Here is a 19,780-nt window from a genome sequence, read left to right on the forward strand (position 1 = left end):
TTGTTCCTTCACACCTTGTATCAGCTGTAATCCAGTCCAGTCCAGTGCTGCCTGCTGAGCAGCACTGACCAACACTGCCTGGGCCCAGGCTTTTATCTCTGAGGCCCCATTATGATGTCAGAAAGCTGGCTCTGGAATCCTGAGGGCTCCACTATGACACGTGCAAAGTTCCGTCTGAACTTTATATAAGACGGTGAGGCTCAGTCAGTCACTCAGTGTTGCCTGAGAGGGCAACACTGCAACAGCCGGCCGCCAGGCTGTCTTTTTTTTGCACAGCTAGTTGCCTCCAGGAGGCCACAAGAGGGAGACAAGGGACTGCAAAATGGAAAATAGGCATCCACCAACTTTACAGACAACTTCTCCTTGCTCCTACAACCTCCATCCTTGCACAGTTTGTTATTCTTCTAGGTAACATAGTAACAAATCCAAATTGCTGCTCTCTTTGTAGGCAAGCAAGGCTTTGTTGCAACTGCAATTCTTACTTCTTCTTGAAATGTAGGGACGACAGTACATTCCATCACATCCATCTAGTGTACACAGGTAGGTCCATTGTGGCGGGCAGGCGAGCGGGCGGGCTGCTTTATTGGCTGTTTGCTGTTCCCCTACTCCACTCCACTATTTGACTGTTGTGCTGCATCAATCAATCAATCAATCAATCAATCAATCAATCAATCAATCAATCAATCAATCAGTGGCTGGCTCAGGTGCAGCTCTTTAACTTACCTAAAAGGGAGGGCGGAGAGAAGACAAGGAAGGTGAATGAGGTGTTCCAATGTGAAATGCCGGAAACACAGAAACACAGACGACACACAACAAGAGGTGGCAATCTATTCATTAATTGCATTTAATCAATGAGCTCATTATCACTCATGCATTGTCCAACAGGTGTTGAAATAATGGGATTAAAAGGGGAGATCCCTTCAGAAAGACAGAAACAATAGCAAAGACAAAAAACACTTTTGGAATCTGCTTTTAGTCAACACATAAGGAAAGGGTGCACCGGTCCTGGAAATACTGCAATACCAGGTCAATGCGTGGAGTGGACAGAGCAAGCTCTATTTCCATCTCCCTGTTCTAAAAATCCATTTAATATATGGTCCCCAGATAGGGGACGTATCAGATATTAAACTGATAAGAACAGATACTACACTTGATCTTAGCCAAAAGGCCGAGAAGCGATAACCCGAACGGGCCGCGCGTTGCCCGAGCCTGCCCGATACTGCTGTTCAGCCCTTGCAGCGATTCAGCCTACTTCTAGGCAATTCCATGGGGCCCTGCAGGCTCACACACTCACAGCTACACGGGAGGTGAATAAAGGCCGGAGAGGAAGCCAGACAGGATTTGCTTCTTTTGCTTGCACCACAATGCAGTGCTGAAAGAGGAGGAATCTACATAAAAACGCCTTCCTGGCAACGCCCAAATGCCCTGCTGCCATGCAGATAAACACTGGCAGCGGCAGCAAGTGCATGCCCACAGCCACCCCTTGTTCCTTCACACCTTGTATCAGCTGTAATCCAGTCCAGTCCAGTGCTGCCTGCTGAGCAGCACTGACCAACACTGCCTGGGCCCAGGCTTTTATCTCTGAGGCCCCATTATGATGTCAGAAAGCTGGCTCTGGAATCCTGAGGGCTCCACTATGACACGTGCAAAGTTCCGTCTGAACTTTATATAAGACGGTGAGGCTCAGTCAGTCACTCAGTGTTGCCTGAGAGGGCAACACTGCAACAGCCGGCCGCCAGGCTGTCTTTTTTTTGCACAGCTAGTTGCCTCCAGGAGGCCACAAGAGGGAGACAAGGGACTGCAAAATGGAAAATAGGCATCCACCAACTTTACAGACAACTTCTCCTTGCTCCTACAACCTCCATCCTTGCACAGTTTGTTATTCTTCTAGGTAACATAGTAACAAATCCAAATTGCTGCTCTCTTTGTAGGCAAGCAAGGCTTTGTTGCAACTGCAATTCTTACTTCTTCTTGAAATGTAGGGACGACAGTACATTCCATCACATCCATCTAGTGTACACAGGTAGGTCCATTGTGGCGGGCAGGCGAGCGGGCGGGCTGCTTTATTGGCTGTTTGCTGTTCCCCTACTCCACTCCACTATTTGACTGTTGTGCTGCATCAATCAATCAATCAATCAATCAATCAATCAATCAATCAATCAATCAATCAGTGGCTGGCTCAGGTGCAGCTCTTTAACTTACCTAAAAGGGAGGGCGGAGAGAAGACAAGGAAGGTGAATGAGGTGTTCCAATGTGAAATGCCGGAAACACAGAAACACAGACGACACACAACAAGAGGTGGCAATCTATTCATTAATTGCATTTAATCAATGAGCTCATTATCACTCATGCATTGTCCAACAGGTGTTGAAATAATGGGATTAAAAGGGGAGATCCCTTCAGAAAGACAGAAACAATAGCAAAGACAAAAAACACTTTTGGAATCTGCTTTTAGTCAACACATAAGGAAAGGGTGCACCGGTCCTGGAAATACTGCAATACCAGGTCAATGCGTGGAGTGGACAGAGCAAGCTCTATTTCCATCTCCCTGTTCTAAAAATCCATTTAATATATGGTCCCCAGATAGGGGACGTATCAGATATTAAACTGATAAGAACAGATACTACACTTGATCTTAGCCAAAAGGCCGAGAAGCGATAACCCGAACGGGCCGCGCGTTGCCCGAGCCTGCCCGATACTGCTGTTCAGCCCTTGCAGCGATTCAGCCTACTTCTAGGCAATTCCATGGGGCCCTGCAGGCTCACACACTCACAGCTACACGGGAGGTGAATAAAGGCCGGAGAGGAAGCCAGACAGGATTTGCTTCTTTTGCTTGCACCACAATGCAGTGCTGAAAGAGGAGGAATCTACATAAAAACGCCTTCCTGGCAACGCCCAAATGCCCTGCTGCCATGCAGATAAACACTGGCAGCGGCAGCAAGTGCATGCCCACAGCCACCCCTTGTTCCTTCACACCTTGTATCAGCTGTAATCCAGTCCAGTCCAGTGCTGCCTGCTGAGCAGCACTGACCAACACTGCCTGGGCCCAGGCTTTTATCTCTGAGGCCCCATTATGATGTCAGAAAGCTGGCTCTGGAATCCTGAGGGCTCCACTATGACACGTGCAAAGTTCCGTCTGAACTTTATATAAGACGGTGAGGCTCAGTCAGTCACTCAGTGTTGCCTGAGAGGGCAACACTGCAACAGCCGGCCGCCAGGCTGTCTTTTTTTTGCACAGCTAGTTGCCTCCAGGAGGCCACAAGAGGGAGACAAGGGACTGCAAAATGGAAAATAGGCATCCACCAACTTTACAGACAACTTCTCCTTGCTCCTACAACCTCCATCCTTGCACAGTTTGTTATTCTTCTAGGTAACATAGTAACAAATCCAAATTGCTGCTCTCTTTGTAGGCAAGCAAGGCTTTGTTGCAACTGCAATTCTTACTTCTTCTTGAAATGTAGGGACGACAGTACATTCCATCACATCCATCTAGTGTACACAGGTAGGTCCATTGTGGCGGGCAGGCGAGCGGGCGGGCTGCTTTATTGGCTGTTTGCTGTTCCCCTACTCCACTCCACTATTTGACTGTTGTGCTGCATCAATCAATCAATCAATCAATCAATCAATCAATCAATCAATAAATCAGTGGCTGGCTCAGGTGCAGCTCTTTAACTTACCTAAAAGGGAGGGCGGAGAGAAGACAAGGAAGGTGAATGAGGTGTTCCAATGTGAAATGCCGGAAACACAGAAACACAGACGACACACAACAAGAGGTGGCAATCTATTCATTAATTGCATTTAATCAATGAGCTCATTATCACTCATGCATTGTCCAACAGGTGTTGAAATAATGGGATTAAAAGGGGAGATCCCTTCAGAAAGACAGAAACAATAGCAAAGACAAAAAACACTTTTGGAATCTGCTTTTAGTCAACACATAAGGAAAGGGTGCACCGGTCCTGGAAATACTGCAATACCAGGTCAATGCGTGGAGTGGACAGAGCAAGCTCTATTTCCATCTCCCTGTTCTAAAAATCCATTTAATATATGGTCCCCAGATAGGGGACGTATCAGATATTAAACTGATAAGAACAGATACTACACTTGATCTTAGCCAAAAGGCCGAGAAGCGATAACCCGAACGGGCCACGCGTTGCCCGAGCCTGCCCGATACTGCTGTTCAGCCCTTGCAGCGATTCAGCCTACTTCTAGGCAATTCCATGGGGCCCTGCAGGCTCACACACTCACAGCTACACGGGAGGTGAATAAAGGCCGGAGAGGAAGCCAGACAGGATTTGCTTCTTTTGCTTGCACCACAATGCAGTGCTGAAAGAGGAGGAATCTACATAAAAACGCCTTCCTGGCAACGCCCAAATGCCCTGCTGCCATGCAGATAAACACTGGCAGCGGCAGCAAGTGCATGCCCACAGCCACCCCTTGTTCCTTCACACCTTGTATCAGCTGTAATCCAGTCCAGTCCAGTGCTGCCTGCTGAGCAGCACTGACCAACACTGCCTGGGCCCAGGCTTTTATCTCTGAGGCCCCATTATGATGTCAGAAAGCTGGCTCTGGAATCCTGAGGGCTCCACTATGACACGTGCAAAGTTCCGTCTGAACTTTATATAAGACGGTGAGGCTCCAGTCACTCAGTGTTGCCTGAGAGGGCAACACTGCAACAGCCGGCCGCCAGGCTGTCTTTTTTTTGCACAGCTAGTTGCCTCCAGGAGGCCACAAGAGGGAGACAAGGGACTGCAAAATGGAAAATAGGCATCCACCAACTTTACAGACAACTTCTCCTTGCTCCTACAACCTCCATCCTTGCACAGTTTGTTATTCTTCTAGGTAACATAGTAACAAATCCAAATTGCTGCTCTCTTTGTAGGCAAGCAAGGCTTTGTTGCAACTGCAATTCTTACTTCTTCTTGAAATGTAGGGACGACAGTACATTCCATCACATCCATCTAGTGTACACAGGTAGGTCCATTGTGGCGGGCAGGCGAGCGGGCGGGCTGCTTTATTGGCTGTTTGCTGTTCCCCTACTCCACTCCACTATTTGACTGTTGTGCTGCATCAATCAATCAATCAATCAATCAATCAATCAATCAATCAATCAATCAATCAATCAGTGGCTGGCTCAGGTGCAGCTCTTTAACTTACCTAAAAGGGAGGGCGGAGAGAAGACAAGGAAGGTGAATGAGGTGTTCCAATGTGAAATGCCGGAAACACAGAAACACAGACGACACACAACAAGAGGTGGCAATCTATTCATTAATTGCATTTAATCAATGAGCTCATTATCACTCATGCATTGTCCAACAGGTGTTGAAATAATGGGATTAAAAGGGGAGATCCCTTCAGAAAGACAGAAACAATAGCAAAGACAAAAAACACTTTTGGAATCTGCTTTTAGTCAACACATAAGGAAAGGGTGCACCGGTCCTGGAAATACTGCAATACCAGGTCAATGCGTGGAGTGGACAGAGCAAGCTCTATTTCCATCTCCCTGTTCTAAAAATCCATTTAATATATGGTCCCCAGATAGGGGACGTATCAGATATTAAACTGATAAGAACAGATACTACACTTGATCTTAGCCAAAAGGCCGAGAAGCGATAACCCGAACGGGCCGCGCGTTGCCCGAGCCTGCCCGATACTGCTGTTCAGCCCTTGCAGCGATTCAGCCTACTTCTAGGCAATTCCATGGGGCCCTGCAGGCTCACACACTCACAGCTACACGGGAGGTGAATAAAGGCCGGAGAGGAAGCCAGACAGGATTTGCTTCTTTTGCTTGCACCACAATGCAGTGCTGAAAGAGGAGGAATCTACATAAAAACGCCTTCCTGGCAACGCCCAAATGCCCTGCTGCCATGCAGATAAACACTGGCAGCGGCAGCAAGTGCATGCCCACAGCCACCCCTTGTTCCTTCACACCTTGTATCAGCTGTAATCCAGTCCAGTCCAGTGCTGCCTGCTGAGCAGCACTGACCAACACTGCCTGGGCCCAGGCTTTTATCTCTGAGGCCCCATTATGATGTCAGAAAGCTGGCTCTGGAATCCTGAGGGCTCCACTATGACACGTGCAAAGTTCCGTCTGAACTTTATATAAGACGGTGAGGCTCAGTCAGTCACTCAGTGTTGCCTGAGAGGGCAACACTGCAACAGCCGGCCGCCAGGCTGTCTTTTTTTTGCACAGCTAGTTGCCTCCAGGAGGCCACAAGAGGGAGACAAGGGACTGCAAAATGGAAAATAGGCATCCACCAACTTTACAGACAACTTCTCCTTGCTCCTACAACCTCCATCCTTGCACAGTTTGTTATTCTTCTAGGTAACATAGTAACAAATCCAAATTGCTGCTCTCTTTGTAGGCAAGCAAGGCTTTGTTGCAACTGCAATTCTTACTTCTTCTTGAAATGTAGGGACGACAGTACATTCCATCACATCCATCTAGTGTACACAGGTAGGTCCATTGTGGCGGGCAGGCGAGCGGGCGGGCTGCTTTATTGGCTGTTTGCTGTTCCCCTACTCCACTCCACTATTTGACTGTTGTGCTGCATCAATCAATCAATCAATCAATCAATCAATCAATCAGTGGCTGGCTCAGGTGCAGCTCTTTAACTTACCTAAAAGGGAGGGCGGAGAGAAGACAAGGAAGGTGAATGAGGTGTTCCAATGTGAAATGCCGGAAACACAGAAACACAGACGACACACAACAAGAGGTGGCAATCTATTCATTAATTGCATTTAATCAATGAGCTCATTATCACTCATGCATTGTCCAACAGGTGTTGAAATAATGGGATTAAAAGGGGAGATCCCTTCAGAAAGACAGAAACAATAGCAAAGACAAAAAACACTTTTGGAATCTGCTTTTAGTCAACACATAAGGAAAGGGTGCACCGGTCCTGGAAATACTGCAATACCAGGTCAACTATTTCCATCTCCCTGTTCTAAAAATCCATTTAATATATGGTCCCCAGATAGGGGACGTATCAGATATTAAACTGATAAGAACAGATACTACACTTGATCTTAGCCAAAAGGCCGAGAAGCGATAACCCGAACGGGCCGCGCGTTGCCCGAGCCTGCCCGATACTGCTGTTCAGCCCTTGCAGCGATTCAGCCTACTTCTAGGCAATTCCATGGGGCCCTGCAGGCTCACACACTCACAGCTACACGGGAGGTGAATAAAGGCCAGAGAGGAAGCCAGACAGGATTTGCTTCTTTTGCTTGCACCACAATGCAGTGCTGAAAGAGGAGGAATCTACATAAAAACGCCTTCCTGGCAACGCCCAAATGCCCTGCTGCCATGCAGATAAACACTGGCAGCGGCAGCAAGTGCATGCCCACAGCCACCCCTTGTTCCTTCACACCTTGTATCAGCTGTAATCCAGTCCAGTCCAGTGCTGCCTGCTGAGCAGCACTGACCAACACTGCCTGGGCCCAGGCTTTTATCTCTGAGGCCCCATTATGATGTCAGAAAGCTGGCTCTGGAATCCTGAGGGCTCCACTATGACACGTGCAAAGTTCCGTCTGAACTTTATATAAGACGGTGAGGCTCAGTCAGTCACTCAGTGTTGCCTGAGAGGGCAACACTGCAACAGCCGGCCGCCAGGCTGTCTTTTTTTTGCACAGCTAGTTGCCTCCAGGAGGCCACAAGAGGGAGACAAGGGACTGCAAAATGGAAAATAGGCATCCACCAACTTTACAGACAACTTCTCCTTGCTCCTACAACCTCCATCCTTGCACAGTTTGTTATTCTTCTAGGTAACATAGTAACAAATCCAAATTGCTGCTCTCTTTGTAGGCAAGCAAGGCTTTGTTGCAACTGCAATTCTTACTTCTTCTTGAAATGTAGGGACGACAGTACATTCCATCACATCCATCTAGTGTACACAGGTAGGTCCATTGTGGCGGGCAGGCGAGCGGGCGGGCTGCTTTATTGGCTGTTTGCTGTTCCCCTACTCCACTCCACTATTTGACTGTTGTGCTGCATCAATCAATCAATCAATCAATCAATCAATCAATCAATCAATCAATCAATCAATCAGTGGCTGGCTCAGGTGCAGCTCTTTAACTTACCTAAAAGGGAGGGCGGAGAGAAGACAAGGAAGGTGAATGAGGTGTTCCAATGTGAAATGCCGGAAACACAGAAACACAGACGACACACAACAAGAGGTGGCAATCTATTCATTAATTGCATTTAATCAATGAGCTCATTATCACTCATGCATTGTCCAACAGGTGTTGAAATAATGGGATTAAAAGGGGAGATCCCTTCAGAAAGACAGAAACAATAGCAAAGACAAAAAACACTTTTGGAATCTGCTTTTAGTCAACACATAAGGAAAGGGTGCACCGGTCCTGGAAATACTGCAATACCAGGTCAATGCGTGGAGTGGACAGAGCAAGCTCTATTTCCATCTCCCTGTTCTAAAAATCCATTTAATATATGGTCCCCAGATAGGGGACGTATCAGATATTAAACTGATAAGAACAGATACTACACTTGATCTTAGCCAAAAGGCCGAGAAGCGATAACCCGAACGGGCCGCGCGTTGCCCGAGCCTGCCCGATACTGCTGTTCAGCCCTTGCAGCGATTCAGCCTACTTCTAGGCAATTCCATGGGGCCCTGCAGGCTCACACACTCACAGCTACACGGGAGGTGAATAAAGGCCGGAGAGGAAGCCAGACAGGATTTGCTTCTTTTGCTTGCACCACAATGCAGTGCTGAAAGAGGAGGAATCTACATAAAAACGCCTTCCTGGCAACGCCCAAATGCCCTGCTGCCATGCAGATAAACACTGGCAGCGGCAGCAAGTGCATGCCCACAGCCACCCCTTGTTCCTTCACACCTTGTATCAGCTGTAATCCAGTCCAGTCCAGTGCTGCCTGCTGAGCAGCACTGACCAACACTGCCTGGGCCCAGGCTTTTATCTCTGAGGCCCCATTATGATGTCAGAAAGCTGGCTCTGGAATCCTGAGGGCTCCACTATGACACGTGCAAAGTTCCGTCTGAACTTTATATAAGACGGTGAGGCTCGCTCAGTCAGTCACTCAGTGTTGCCTGAGAGGGCAACACTGCAACAGCCGGCCGCCAGGCTGTCTTTTTTTTGCACAGCTAGTTGCCTCCAGGAGGCCACAAGAGGGAGACAAGGGACTGCAAAATGGAAAATAGGCATCCACCAACTTTACAGACAACTTCTCCTTGCTCCTACAACCTCCATCCTTGCACAGTTTGTTATTCTTCTAGGTAACATAGTAACAAATCCAAATTGCTGCTCTCTTTGTAGGCAAGCAAGGCTTTGTTGCAACTGCAATTCTTACTTCTTCTTGAAATGTAGGGACGACAGTACATTCCATCACATCCATCTAGTGTACACAGGTAGGTCCATTGTGGCGGGCAGGCGAGCGGGCGGGCTGCTTTATTGGCTGTTTGCTGTTCCCCTACTCCACTCCACTATTTGACTGTTGTGCTGCATCAATCAATCAATCAATCAATCAATCAATCAATCAATCAATCAATCAATCAATCAGTGGCTGGCTCAGGTGCAGCTCTTTAACTTACCTAAAAGGGAGGGCGGAGAGAAGACAAGGAAGGTGAATGAGGTGTTCCAATGTGAAATGCCGGAAACACAGAAACACAGACGACACACAACAAGAGGTGGCAATCTATTCATTAATTGCATTTAATCAATGAGCTCATTATCACTCATGCATTGTCCAACAGGTGTTGAAATAATGGGATTAAAAGGGGAGATCCCTTCAGAAAGACAGAAACAATAGCAAAGACAAAAAACACTTTTGGAATCTGCTTTTAGTCAACACATAAGGAAAGGGTGCACCGGTCCTGGAAATACTGCAATACCAGGTCAATGCGTGGAGTGGACAGAGCAAGCTCTATTTCCATCTCCCTGTTCTAAAAATCCATTTAATATATGGTCCCCAGATAGGGGACGTATCAGATATTAAACTGATAAGAACAGATACTACACTTGATCTTAGCCAAAAGGCCGAGAAGCGATAACCCGAACGGGCCGCGCGTTGCCCGAGCCTGCCCGATACTGCTGTTCAGCCCTTGCAGCGATTCAGCCTACTTCTAGGCAATTCCATGGGGCCCTGCAGGCTCACACACTCACAGCTACACGGGAGGTGAATAAAGGCCAGAGAGGAAGCCAGACAGGATTTGCTTCTTTTGCTTGCACCACAATGCAGTGCTGAAAGAGGAGGAATCTACATAAAAACGCCTTCCTGGCAACGCCCAAATGCCCTGCTGCCATGCAGATAAACACTGGCAGCGGCAGCAAGTGCATGCCCACAGCCACCCCTTGTTCCTTCACACCTTGTATCAGCTGTAATCCAGTCCAGTCCAGTGCTGCCTGCTGAGCAGCACTGACCAACACTGCCTGGGCCCAGGCTTTTATCTCTGAGGCCCCATTATGATGTCAGAAAGCTGGCTCTGGAATCCTGAGGGCTCCACTATGACACGTGCAAAGTTCCGTCTGAACTTTATATAAGACGGTGAGGCTCAGTCAGTCACTCAGTGTTGCCTGAGAGGGCAACACTGCAACAGCCGGCCGCCAGGCTGTCTTTTTTTTGCACAGCTAGTTGCCTCCAGGAGGCCACAAGAGGGAGACAAGGGACTGCAAAATGGAAAATAGGCATCCACCAACTTTACAGACAACTTCTCCTTGCTCCTACAACCTCCATCCTTGCACAGTTTGTTATTCTTCTAGGTAACATAGTAACAAATCCAAATTGCTGCTCTCTTTGTAGGCAAGCAAGGCTTTGTTGCAACTGCAATTCTTACTTCTTCTTGAAATGTAGGGACGACAGTACATTCCATCACATCCATCTAGTGTACACAGGTAGGTCCATTGTGGCGGGCAGGCGAGCGGGCGGGCTGCTTTATTGGCTGTTTGCTGTTCCCCTACTCCACTCCACTATTTGACTGTTGTGCTGCATCAATCAATCAATCAATCAATCAATCAATCAATCAATCAATCAATCAATCAGTGGCTGGCTCAGGTGCAGCTCTTTAACTTACCTAAAAGGGAGGGCGGAGAGAAGACAAGGAAGGTGAATGAGGTGTTCCAATGTGAAATGCCGGAAACACAGAAACACAGACGACACACAACAAGAGGTGGCAATCTATTCATTAATTGCATTTAATCAATGAGCTCATTATCACTCATGCATTGTCCAACAGGTGTTGAAATAATGGGATTAAAAGGGGAGATCCCTTCAGAAAGACAGAAACAATAGCAAAGACAAAAAACACTTTTGGAATCTGCTTTTAGTCAACACATAAGGAAAGGGTGCACCGGTCCTGGAAATACTGCAATACCAGGTCAATGCGTGGAGTGGACAGAGCAAGCTCTATTTCCATCTCCCTGTTCTAAAAATCCATTTAATATATGGTCCCCAGATAGGGGACGTATCAGATATTAAACTGATAAGAACAGATACTACACTTGATCTTAGCCAAAAGGCCGAGAAGCGATAACCCGAACGGGCCGCGCGTTGCCCGAGCCTGCCCGATACTGCTGTTCAGCCCTTGCAGCGATTCAGCCTACTTCTAGGCAATTCCATGGGGCCCTGCAGGCTCACACACTCACAGCTACACGGGAGGTGAATAAAGGCCGGAGAGGAAGCCAGACAGGATTTGCTTCTTTTGCTTGCACCACAATGCAGTGCTGAAAGAGGAGGAATCTACATAAAAACGCCTTCCTGGCAACGCCCAAATGCCCTGCTGCCATGCAGATAAACACTGGCAGCGGCAGCAAGTGCATGCCCACAGCCACCCCTTGTTCCTTCACACCTTGTATCAGCTGTAATCCAGTCCAGTCCAGTGCTGCCTGCTGAGCAGCACTGACCAACACTGCCTGGGCCCAGGCTTTTATCTCTGAGGCCCCATTATGATGTCAGAAAGCTGGCTCTGGAATCCTGAGGGCTCCACTATGACACGTGCAAAGTTCCGTCTGAACTTTATATAAGACGGTGAGGCTCAGTCAGTCACTCAGTGTTGCCTGAGAGGGCAACACTACAACAGCCGGCCGCCAGGCTGTCTTTTTTTTGCACAGCTAGTTGCCTCCAGGAGGCCACAAGAGGGAGACAAGGGACTGCAAAATGGAAAATAGGCATCCACCAACTTTACAGACAACTTCTCCTTGCTCCTACAACCTCCATCCTTGCACAGTTTGTTATTCTTCTAGGTAACATAGTAACAAATCCAAATTGCTGCTCTCTTTGTAGGCAAGCAAGGCTTTGTTGCAACTGCAATTCTTACTTCTTCTTGAAATGTAGGGACGACAGTACATTCCATCACATCCATCTAGTGTACACAGGTAGGTCCATTGTGGCGGGCAGGCGAGCGGGCGGGCTGCTTTATTGGCTGTTTGCTGTTCCCCTACTCCACTCCACTATTTGACTGTTGTGCTGCATCAATCAATCAATCAATCAATCAATCAATCAATCAATCAATCAATCAATCAATCAATCAGTGGCTGGCTCAGGTGCAGCTCTTTAACTTACCTAAAAGGGAGGGCGGAGAGAAGACAAGGAAGGTGAATGAGGTGTTCCAATGTGAAATGCCGGAAACACAGAAACACAGACGACACACAACAAGAGGTGGCAATCTATTCATTAATTGCATTTAATCAATGAGCTCATTATCACTCATGCATTGTCCAACAGGTGTTGAAATAATGGGATTAAAAGGGGAGATCCCTTCAGAAAGACAGAAACAATAGCAAAGACAAAAAACACTTTTGGAATCTGCTTTTAGTCAACACATAAGGAAAGGGTGCACCGGTCCTGGAAATACTGCAATAACAGGTCAATGCGTGGAGTGGACAGAGCAAGCTCTATTTCCATCTCCCTGTTCTAAAAATCCATTTAATATATGGTCCCCAGATAGGGGACGTATCAGATATTAAACTGATAAGAACAGATACTACACTTGATCTTAGCCAAAAGGCCGAGAAGCGATAACCCGAACGGGCCGCGCGTTGCCCGAGCCTGCCCGATACTGCTGTTCAGCCCTTGCAGCGATTCAGCCTACTTCTAGGCAATTCCATGGGGCCCTGCAGGCTCACACACTCACAGCTACACGGGAGGTGAATAAAGGCCGGAGAGGAAGCCAGACAGGATTTGCTTCTTTTGCTTGCACCACAATGCAGTGCTGAAAGAGGAGGAATCTACATAAAAACGCCTTCCTGGCAACGCCCAAATGCCCTGCTGCCATGCAGATAAACACTGGCAGCGGCAGCAAGTGCATGCCCACAGCCACCCCTTGTTCCTTCACACCTTGTATCAGCTGTAATCCAGTCCAGTCCAGTGCTGCCTGCTGAGCAGCACTGACCAACACTGCCTGGGCCCAGGCTTTTATCTCTGAGGCCCCATTATGATGTCAGAAAGCTGGCTCTGGAATCCTGAGGGCTCCACTATGACACGTGCAAAGTTCCGTCTGAACTTTATATAAGACGGTGAGGCTCAGTCAGTCACTCAGTGTTGCCTGAGAGGGCAACACTGCAACAGCCGGCCGCCAGGCTGTCTTTTTTTTGCACAGCTAGTTGCCTCCAGGAGGCCACAAGAGGGAGACAAGGGACTGCAAAATGGAAAATAGGCATCCACCAACTTTACAGACAACTTCTCCTTGCTCCTACAACCTCCATCCTTGCACAGTTTGTTATTCTTCTAGGTAACATAGTAACAAATCCAAATTGCTGCTCTCTTTGTAGGCAAGCAAGGCTTTGTTGCAACTGCAATTCTTACTTCTTCTTGAAATGTAGGGACGACAGTACATTCCATCACATCCATCTAGTGTACACAGGTAGGTCCATTGTGGCGGGCAGGCGAGCGGGCGGGCTGCTTTATTGGCTGTTTGCTGTTCCCCTACTCCACTCCACTATTTGACTGTTGTGCTGCATCAATCAATCAATCAATCAATCAATCAATCAATCAATCAATCAATCAATCAATCAGTGGCTGGCTCAGGTGCAGCTCTTTAACTTACCTAAAAGGGAGGGCGGAGAGAAGACAAGGAAGGTGAATGAGGTGTTCCAATGTGAAATGCCGGAAACACAGAAACACAGACGACACACAACAAGAGGTGGCAATCTATTCATTAATTGCATTTAATCAATGAGCTCATTATCACTCATGCATTGTCCAACAGGTGTTGAAATAATGGGATTAAAAGGGGAGATCCCTTCAGAAAGACAGAAACAATAGCAAAGACAAAAAACACTTTTGGAATCTGCTTTTAGTCAACACATAAGGAAAGGGTGCACCGGTCCTGGAAATACTGCAATACCAGGTCAATGCGTGGAGTGGACAGAGCAAGCTCTATTTCCATCTCCCTGTTCTAAAAATCCATTTAATATATGGTCCCCAGATAGGGGACGTATCAGATATTAAACTGATAAGAACAGATACTACACTTGATCTTAGCCAAAAGGCCGAGAAGCGATAACCCGAACGGGCTGCGCGTTGCCCGAGCCTGCCCGATACTGCTGTTCAGCCCTTGCAGCGATTCAGCCTACTTCTAGGCAATTCCATGGGGCCCTGCAGGCTCACACACTCACAGCTACACGGGAGGTGAATAAAGGCCGGAGAGGAAGCCAGACAGGATTTGCTTCTTTTGCTTGCACCACAATGCAGTGCTGAAAGAGGAGGAATCTACATAAAAACGCCTTCCTGGCAACGCCCAAATGCCCTGCTGCCATGCAGATAAACACTGGCAGCGGCAGCAAGTGCATGCCCACAGCCACCCCTTGTTCCTTCACACCTTGTATCAGCTGTAATCCAGTCCAGTCCAGTGCTGCCTGCTGAGCAGCACTGACCAACACTGCCTGGGCCCAGGCTTTTATCTCTGAGGCCCCATTATGATGTCAGAAAGCTGGCTCTGGAATCCTGAGGGCTCCACTATGACACGTGCAAAGTTCCGTCTGAACTTTATATAAGACGGTGAGGCTCAGTCAGTCACTCAGTGTTGCCTGAGAGGGCAACACTGCAACAGCCGGCCGCCAGGCTGTCTTTTTTTTGCACAGCTAGTTGCCTCCAGGAGGCCACAAGAGGGAGACAAGGGACTGCAAAATGGAAAATAGGCATCCACCAACTTTACAGACAACTTCTCCTTGCTCCTACAACCTCCATCCTTGCACAGTTTGCTATTCTTCTAGGTAACATAGTAACAAATCCAAATTGCTGCTCTCTTTGTAGGCAAGCAAGGCTTTGTTGCAACTGCAATTCTTACTTCTTCTTGAAATGTAGGGACGACAGTACATTCCATCACATCCATCTAGTGTACACAGGTAGGTCCATTGTGGCGGGCAGGCGAGCGGGCGGGCTGCTTTATTGGCTGTTTGCTGTTCCCCTACTCCACTCCACTATTTGACTGTTGTGCTGCATCAATCAATCAATCAATCAATCAATCAATCAATCAATCAATCAATCAATCAATCAATCAGTGGCTGGCTCAGGTGCAGCTCTTTAACTTACCTAAAAGGGAGGGCGGAGAGAAGACAAGGAAGGTGAATGAGGTGTTCCAATGTGAAATGCCGGAAACACAGAAACACAGACGACACACAACAAGAGGTGGCAATCTATTCATTAATTGCATTTAATCAATGAGCTCATTATCACTCATGCATTGTCCAACAGGTGTTGAAATAATGGGATTAAAAGGGGAGATCCCTTCAGAAAGACAGAAACAATAGCAAAGACAAAAAACACTTTTGGAATCTGCTTTTAGTCAACACATAAGGAAAGGGTGCACCGGTCCTGGAAATACTGCAATACCAGGTCAATGCGTGGAGTGGACAGAGCAAGCTCTATTTCCATCTCCCTGTTCTAAAAATCCATTTAATATATGGTCCCCAGATAGGGGACGTATCAGATATTAAACTGATAAGAACAGATACTACACTTGATCTTAGCCAAAAGGCCGAGAAGCGATAACCCGAACGGGCCGCGCGTTGCCCGAGCCTGCCCGATACTGCTGTTCAGCCCTTGCAGCGATTCAGCCTACTTCTAGGCAATTCCATGGGGCCCTGCAGGCTCACACACTCACAGCTACACGGGAGGTGAATAAAGGCCGGAGAGGAAGCCAGACAGGATTTGCTTCTTTTGCTTGCACCACAATGCAGTGCTGAAAGAGGAGGAATCTACATAAAAACGCCTTCCTGGCAACGCCCAAATGCCCTGCTGCCATGCGGATAAACACTGGCAGCGGCAGCAAGTGCATGCCCACAGCCACCCCTTGTTCCTTCACACCTTGTATCAGCTGTAATCCAGTCCAGTCCAGTGCTGCCTGCTGAGCAGCACTGACCAACACTGCCTGGGCCCAGGCTTTTATCTCTGAGGCCCCATTATGATGTCAGAAAGCTGGCTCTGGAATCCTGAGGGCTCCACTATGACACGTGCAAAGTTCCGTCTGAACTTTATATAAGACGGTGAGGCTCAGTCAGTCACTCAGTGTTGCCTGAGAGGGCAACACTGCAACAGCCGGCCGCCAGGCTGTCTTTTTTTTGCACAGCTAGTTGCCTCCAGGAGGCCACAAGAGGGAGACAAGGGACTGCAAAATGGAAAATAGGCATCCACCAACTTTACAGACAACTTCTCCTTGCTCCTACAACCTCCATCCTTGCACAGTTTGTTATTCTTCTAGGTAACATAGTAACAAATCCAAATTGCTGCTCTCTTTGTAGGCAAGCAAGGCTTTGTTGCAACTGCAATTCTTACTTCTTCTTGAAATGTAGGGACGACAGTACATTCCATCACATCCATCTAGTGTACACAGGTAGGTCCATTGTGGCGGGCAGGCGAGCGGGCGGGCTGCTTTATTGGCTGTTTGCTGTTCCCCTACTCCACTCCACTATTTGACTGTTGTGCTGCATCAATCAATCAATCAATCAATCAATCAATCAATCAATCAATCAATCAATCAATCAGTGGCTGGCTCAGGTGCAGCTCTTTAACTTACCTAAAAGGGAGGGCGGAGAGAAGACAAGGAAGGTGAATGAGGTGTTCCAATGTGAAATGCCGGAAACACAGAAACACAGACGACACACAACAAGAGGTGGCAATCTATTCATTAATTGCATTTAATCAATGAGCTCATTATCACTCATGCATTGTCCAACAGGTGTTGAAATAATGGGATTAAAAGGGGAGATCCCTTCAGAAAGACAGAAACAATAGCAAAGACAAAAAACACTTTTGGAATCTGCTTTTAGTCAACACATAAGGAAAGGGTGCACCGGTCCTGGAAATACTGCAATACCAGGTCAATGCGTGGAGTGGACAGAGCAAGCTCTATTTCCATCTCCCTGTTCTAAAAATCCATTTAATATATGGTCCCCAGATAGGGGACGTATCAGATATTAAACTGATAAGAACAGATACTACACTTGATCTTAGCCAAAAGGCCGAGAAGCGATAACCCGAACGGGCCGCGCGTTGCCCGAGCCTGCCCGATACTGCTGTTCAGCCCTTGCAGCGATTCAGCCTACTTCTAGGCAATTCCATGGGGCCCTGCAGGCTCACACACTCACAGCTACACGGGAGGTGAATAAAGGCCGGAGAGGAAGCCAGACAGGATTTGCTTCTTTTGCTTGCACCACAATGCAGTGCTGAAAGAGGAGGAATCTACATAAAAACGCCTTCCTGGCAACGCCCAAATGCCCTGCTGCCATGCAGATAAACACTGGCAGCGGCAGCAAGTGCATGCCCACAGCCACCCCTTGTTCCTTCACACCTTGTATCAGCTGTAATCCAGTCCAGTCCAGTGCTGCCTGCTGAGCAGCACTGACCAACACTGCCTGGGCCCAGGCTTTTATCTCTGAGGCCCCATTATGATGTCAGAAAGCTGGCTCTGGAATCCTGAGGGCTCCACTATGACACGTGCAAAGTTCCGTCTGAACTTTATATAAGACGGTGAGGCTCAGTCAGTCACTCAGTGTTGCCTGAGAGGGCAACACTGCAACAGCCGGCCGCCAGGCTGTCTTTTTTTTGCACAGCTAGTTGCCTCCAGGAGGCCACAAGAGGGAGACAAGGGACTGCAAAATGGAAAATAGGCATCCACCAACTTTACAGACAACTTCTCCTTGCTCCTACAACCTCCATCCTTGCACAGTTTGTTATTCTTCTAGGTAACATAGTAACAAATCCAAATTGCTGCTCTCTTTGTAGGCAAGCAAGGCTTTGTTGCAACTGCAATTCTTACTTCTTCTTGAAATGTAGGGACGACAGTACATTCCATCACATCCATCTAGTGTACACAGGTAGGTCCATTGTGGCGGGCAGGCGAGCGGGCGGGCTGCTTTATTGGCTGTTTGCTTACTCCACTCCACTATTTGACTGTTGTGCTGCATCAATCAATCAATCAATCAATCAATCAATCAATCAATCAATCAATCAATCAATCAGTGGCTGGCTCAGGTGCAGCTCTTTAACTTACCTAAAAGGGAGGGCGGAGAGAAGACAAGGAAGGTGAATGAGGTGTTCCAATGTGAAATGCCGGAAACACAGAAACACAGACGACACACAACAAGAGGTGGCAATCTATTCATTAATTGCATTTAATCAATGAGCTCATTATCACTCATGCATTGTCCAACAGGTGTTGAAATAATGGGATTAAAAGGGGAGATCCCTTCAGAAAGACAGAAACAATAGCAAAGACAAAAAACACTTTTGGAATCTGCTTTTAGTCAACACATAAGGAAAGGGTGCACCGGTCCTGGAAATACTGCAATACCAGGTCAATGCGTGGAGTGGACAGAGCAAGCTCTATTTCCATCTCCCTGTTCTAAAAATCCATTTAATATATGGTCCCCAGATAGGGGACGTATCAGATATTAAACTGATAAGAACAGATACTACACTTGATCTTAGCCAAAAGGCCGAGAAGCGATAACCCGAACGGGCCGCGCGTTGCCCGAGCCTGCCCGATACTGCTGTTCAGCCCTTGCAGCGATTCAGCCTACTTCTAGGCAATTCCATGGGGCCCTGCAGGCTCACACACTCACAGCTACACGGGAGGTGAATAAAGGCCGGAGAGGAAGCCAGACAGGATTTGCTTCTTTTGCTTGCACCACAATGCAGTGCTGAAAGAGGAGGAATCTACATAAAAACGCCTTCCTGGCAACGCCCAAATGCCCTGCTGCCATGCAGATAAACACTGGCAGCGGCAGCAAGTGCATGCCCACAGCCACCCCTTGTTCCTTCACACCTTGTATCAGCTGTAATCCAGTCCAGTCCAGTGCTGCCTGCTGAGCAGCACTGACCAACACTGCCTGGGCCCAGGCTTTTATCTCTGAGGCCCCATTATGATGTCAGAAAGCTGGCTCTGGAATCCTGAGGGCTCCACTATGACACGTGCAAAGTTCCGTCTGAACTTTATATAAGACGGTGAGGCTCAGTCAGTCACTCAGTGTTGCCTGAGAGGGCAACACTGCAACAGCCGGCCGCCAGGCTGTCTTTTTTTTGCACAGCTAGTTGCCTCCAGGAGGCCACAAGAGGGAGACAAGGGACTGCAAAATGGAAAATAGGCATCCACCAACTTTACAGACAACTTCTCCTTGCTCCTACAACCTCCATCCTTGCACAGTTTGTTATTCTTCTAGGTAACATAGTAACAAATCCAAATTGCTGCTCTCTTTGTAGGCAAGCAAGGCTTTGTTGCAACTGCAATTCTTACTTCTTCTTGAAATGTAGGGACGACAGTACATTCCATCACATCCATCTAGTGTACACAGGTAGGTCCATTGTGGCGGG

The 19,780-nt window shown here is 47.8% G+C and overlaps 12 non-coding genes and 1 pseudogene across 12 annotated transcripts; all 13 read right to left on the minus strand.

Moving 5' to 3' along the window:
* Nucleotides 1–989: 989 nt before the first annotated feature.
* Nucleotides 990–1,180, minus strand: LOC142692092 (U2 spliceosomal RNA). The gene has a single exon (XR_012860581.1). It is a non-coding gene; the product is annotated as a U2 spliceosomal RNA (small nuclear RNA).
* Nucleotides 1,181–2,468: 1,288 nt separating this feature from the next.
* Nucleotides 2,469–2,659, minus strand: LOC142692104 (U2 spliceosomal RNA). The gene has a single exon (XR_012860592.1). It is a non-coding gene; the product is annotated as a U2 spliceosomal RNA (small nuclear RNA).
* A 1,284-nt stretch (nucleotides 2,660–3,943) lies between these two features.
* On the minus strand, nucleotides 3,944–4,134 carry LOC142692116 (U2 spliceosomal RNA). The gene has a single exon (XR_012860603.1). It is a non-coding gene; the product is annotated as a U2 spliceosomal RNA (small nuclear RNA).
* Nucleotides 4,135–5,423: 1,289 nt separating this feature from the next.
* LOC142692128 (U2 spliceosomal RNA) lies at nucleotides 5,424–5,614 on the minus strand. The gene has a single exon (XR_012860614.1). It is a non-coding gene; the product is annotated as a U2 spliceosomal RNA (small nuclear RNA).
* Nucleotides 5,615–6,886: 1,272 nt separating this feature from the next.
* Nucleotides 6,887–7,053, minus strand: LOC142692164 (U2 spliceosomal RNA; annotated as a pseudogene).
* Nucleotides 7,054–8,345: 1,292 nt separating this feature from the next.
* Nucleotides 8,346–8,536, minus strand: LOC142692140 (U2 spliceosomal RNA). The gene has a single exon (XR_012860625.1). It is a non-coding gene; the product is annotated as a U2 spliceosomal RNA (small nuclear RNA).
* A 1,296-nt stretch (nucleotides 8,537–9,832) lies between these two features.
* On the minus strand, nucleotides 9,833–10,023 carry LOC142692152 (U2 spliceosomal RNA). Its single transcript, XR_012860636.1, has one exon. It is a non-coding gene; the product is annotated as a U2 spliceosomal RNA (small nuclear RNA).
* A 1,288-nt stretch (nucleotides 10,024–11,311) lies between these two features.
* LOC142692165 (U2 spliceosomal RNA) lies at nucleotides 11,312–11,502 on the minus strand. Its single transcript, XR_012860645.1, has one exon. It is a non-coding gene; the product is annotated as a U2 spliceosomal RNA (small nuclear RNA).
* Nucleotides 11,503–12,798: 1,296 nt separating this feature from the next.
* On the minus strand, nucleotides 12,799–12,989 carry LOC142692142 (U2 spliceosomal RNA). The gene has a single exon (XR_012860627.1). It is a non-coding gene; the product is annotated as a U2 spliceosomal RNA (small nuclear RNA).
* Nucleotides 12,990–14,281: 1,292 nt separating this feature from the next.
* LOC142692177 (U2 spliceosomal RNA) lies at nucleotides 14,282–14,472 on the minus strand. The gene has a single exon (XR_012860650.1). It is a non-coding gene; the product is annotated as a U2 spliceosomal RNA (small nuclear RNA).
* Nucleotides 14,473–15,768: 1,296 nt separating this feature from the next.
* LOC142692184 (U2 spliceosomal RNA) lies at nucleotides 15,769–15,959 on the minus strand. The gene has a single exon (XR_012860652.1). It is a non-coding gene; the product is annotated as a U2 spliceosomal RNA (small nuclear RNA).
* A 1,292-nt stretch (nucleotides 15,960–17,251) lies between these two features.
* LOC142692185 (U2 spliceosomal RNA) lies at nucleotides 17,252–17,442 on the minus strand. The gene has a single exon (XR_012860653.1). It is a non-coding gene; the product is annotated as a U2 spliceosomal RNA (small nuclear RNA).
* A 1,285-nt stretch (nucleotides 17,443–18,727) lies between these two features.
* Nucleotides 18,728–18,918, minus strand: LOC142692186 (U2 spliceosomal RNA). The gene has a single exon (XR_012860654.1). It is a non-coding gene; the product is annotated as a U2 spliceosomal RNA (small nuclear RNA).
* Between the last annotated feature and the right edge of the window lie 862 nt (nucleotides 18,919–19,780).

This window comes from Rhinoderma darwinii, assembly GCF_050947455.1.
Source record: "Rhinoderma darwinii isolate aRhiDar2 chromosome 5 unlocalized genomic scaffold, aRhiDar2.hap1 SUPER_5_unloc_39, whole genome shotgun sequence".
In the NCBI taxonomy this organism is placed as follows: domain Eukaryota; kingdom Metazoa; phylum Chordata; class Amphibia; order Anura; family Rhinodermatidae; genus Rhinoderma; species Rhinoderma darwinii.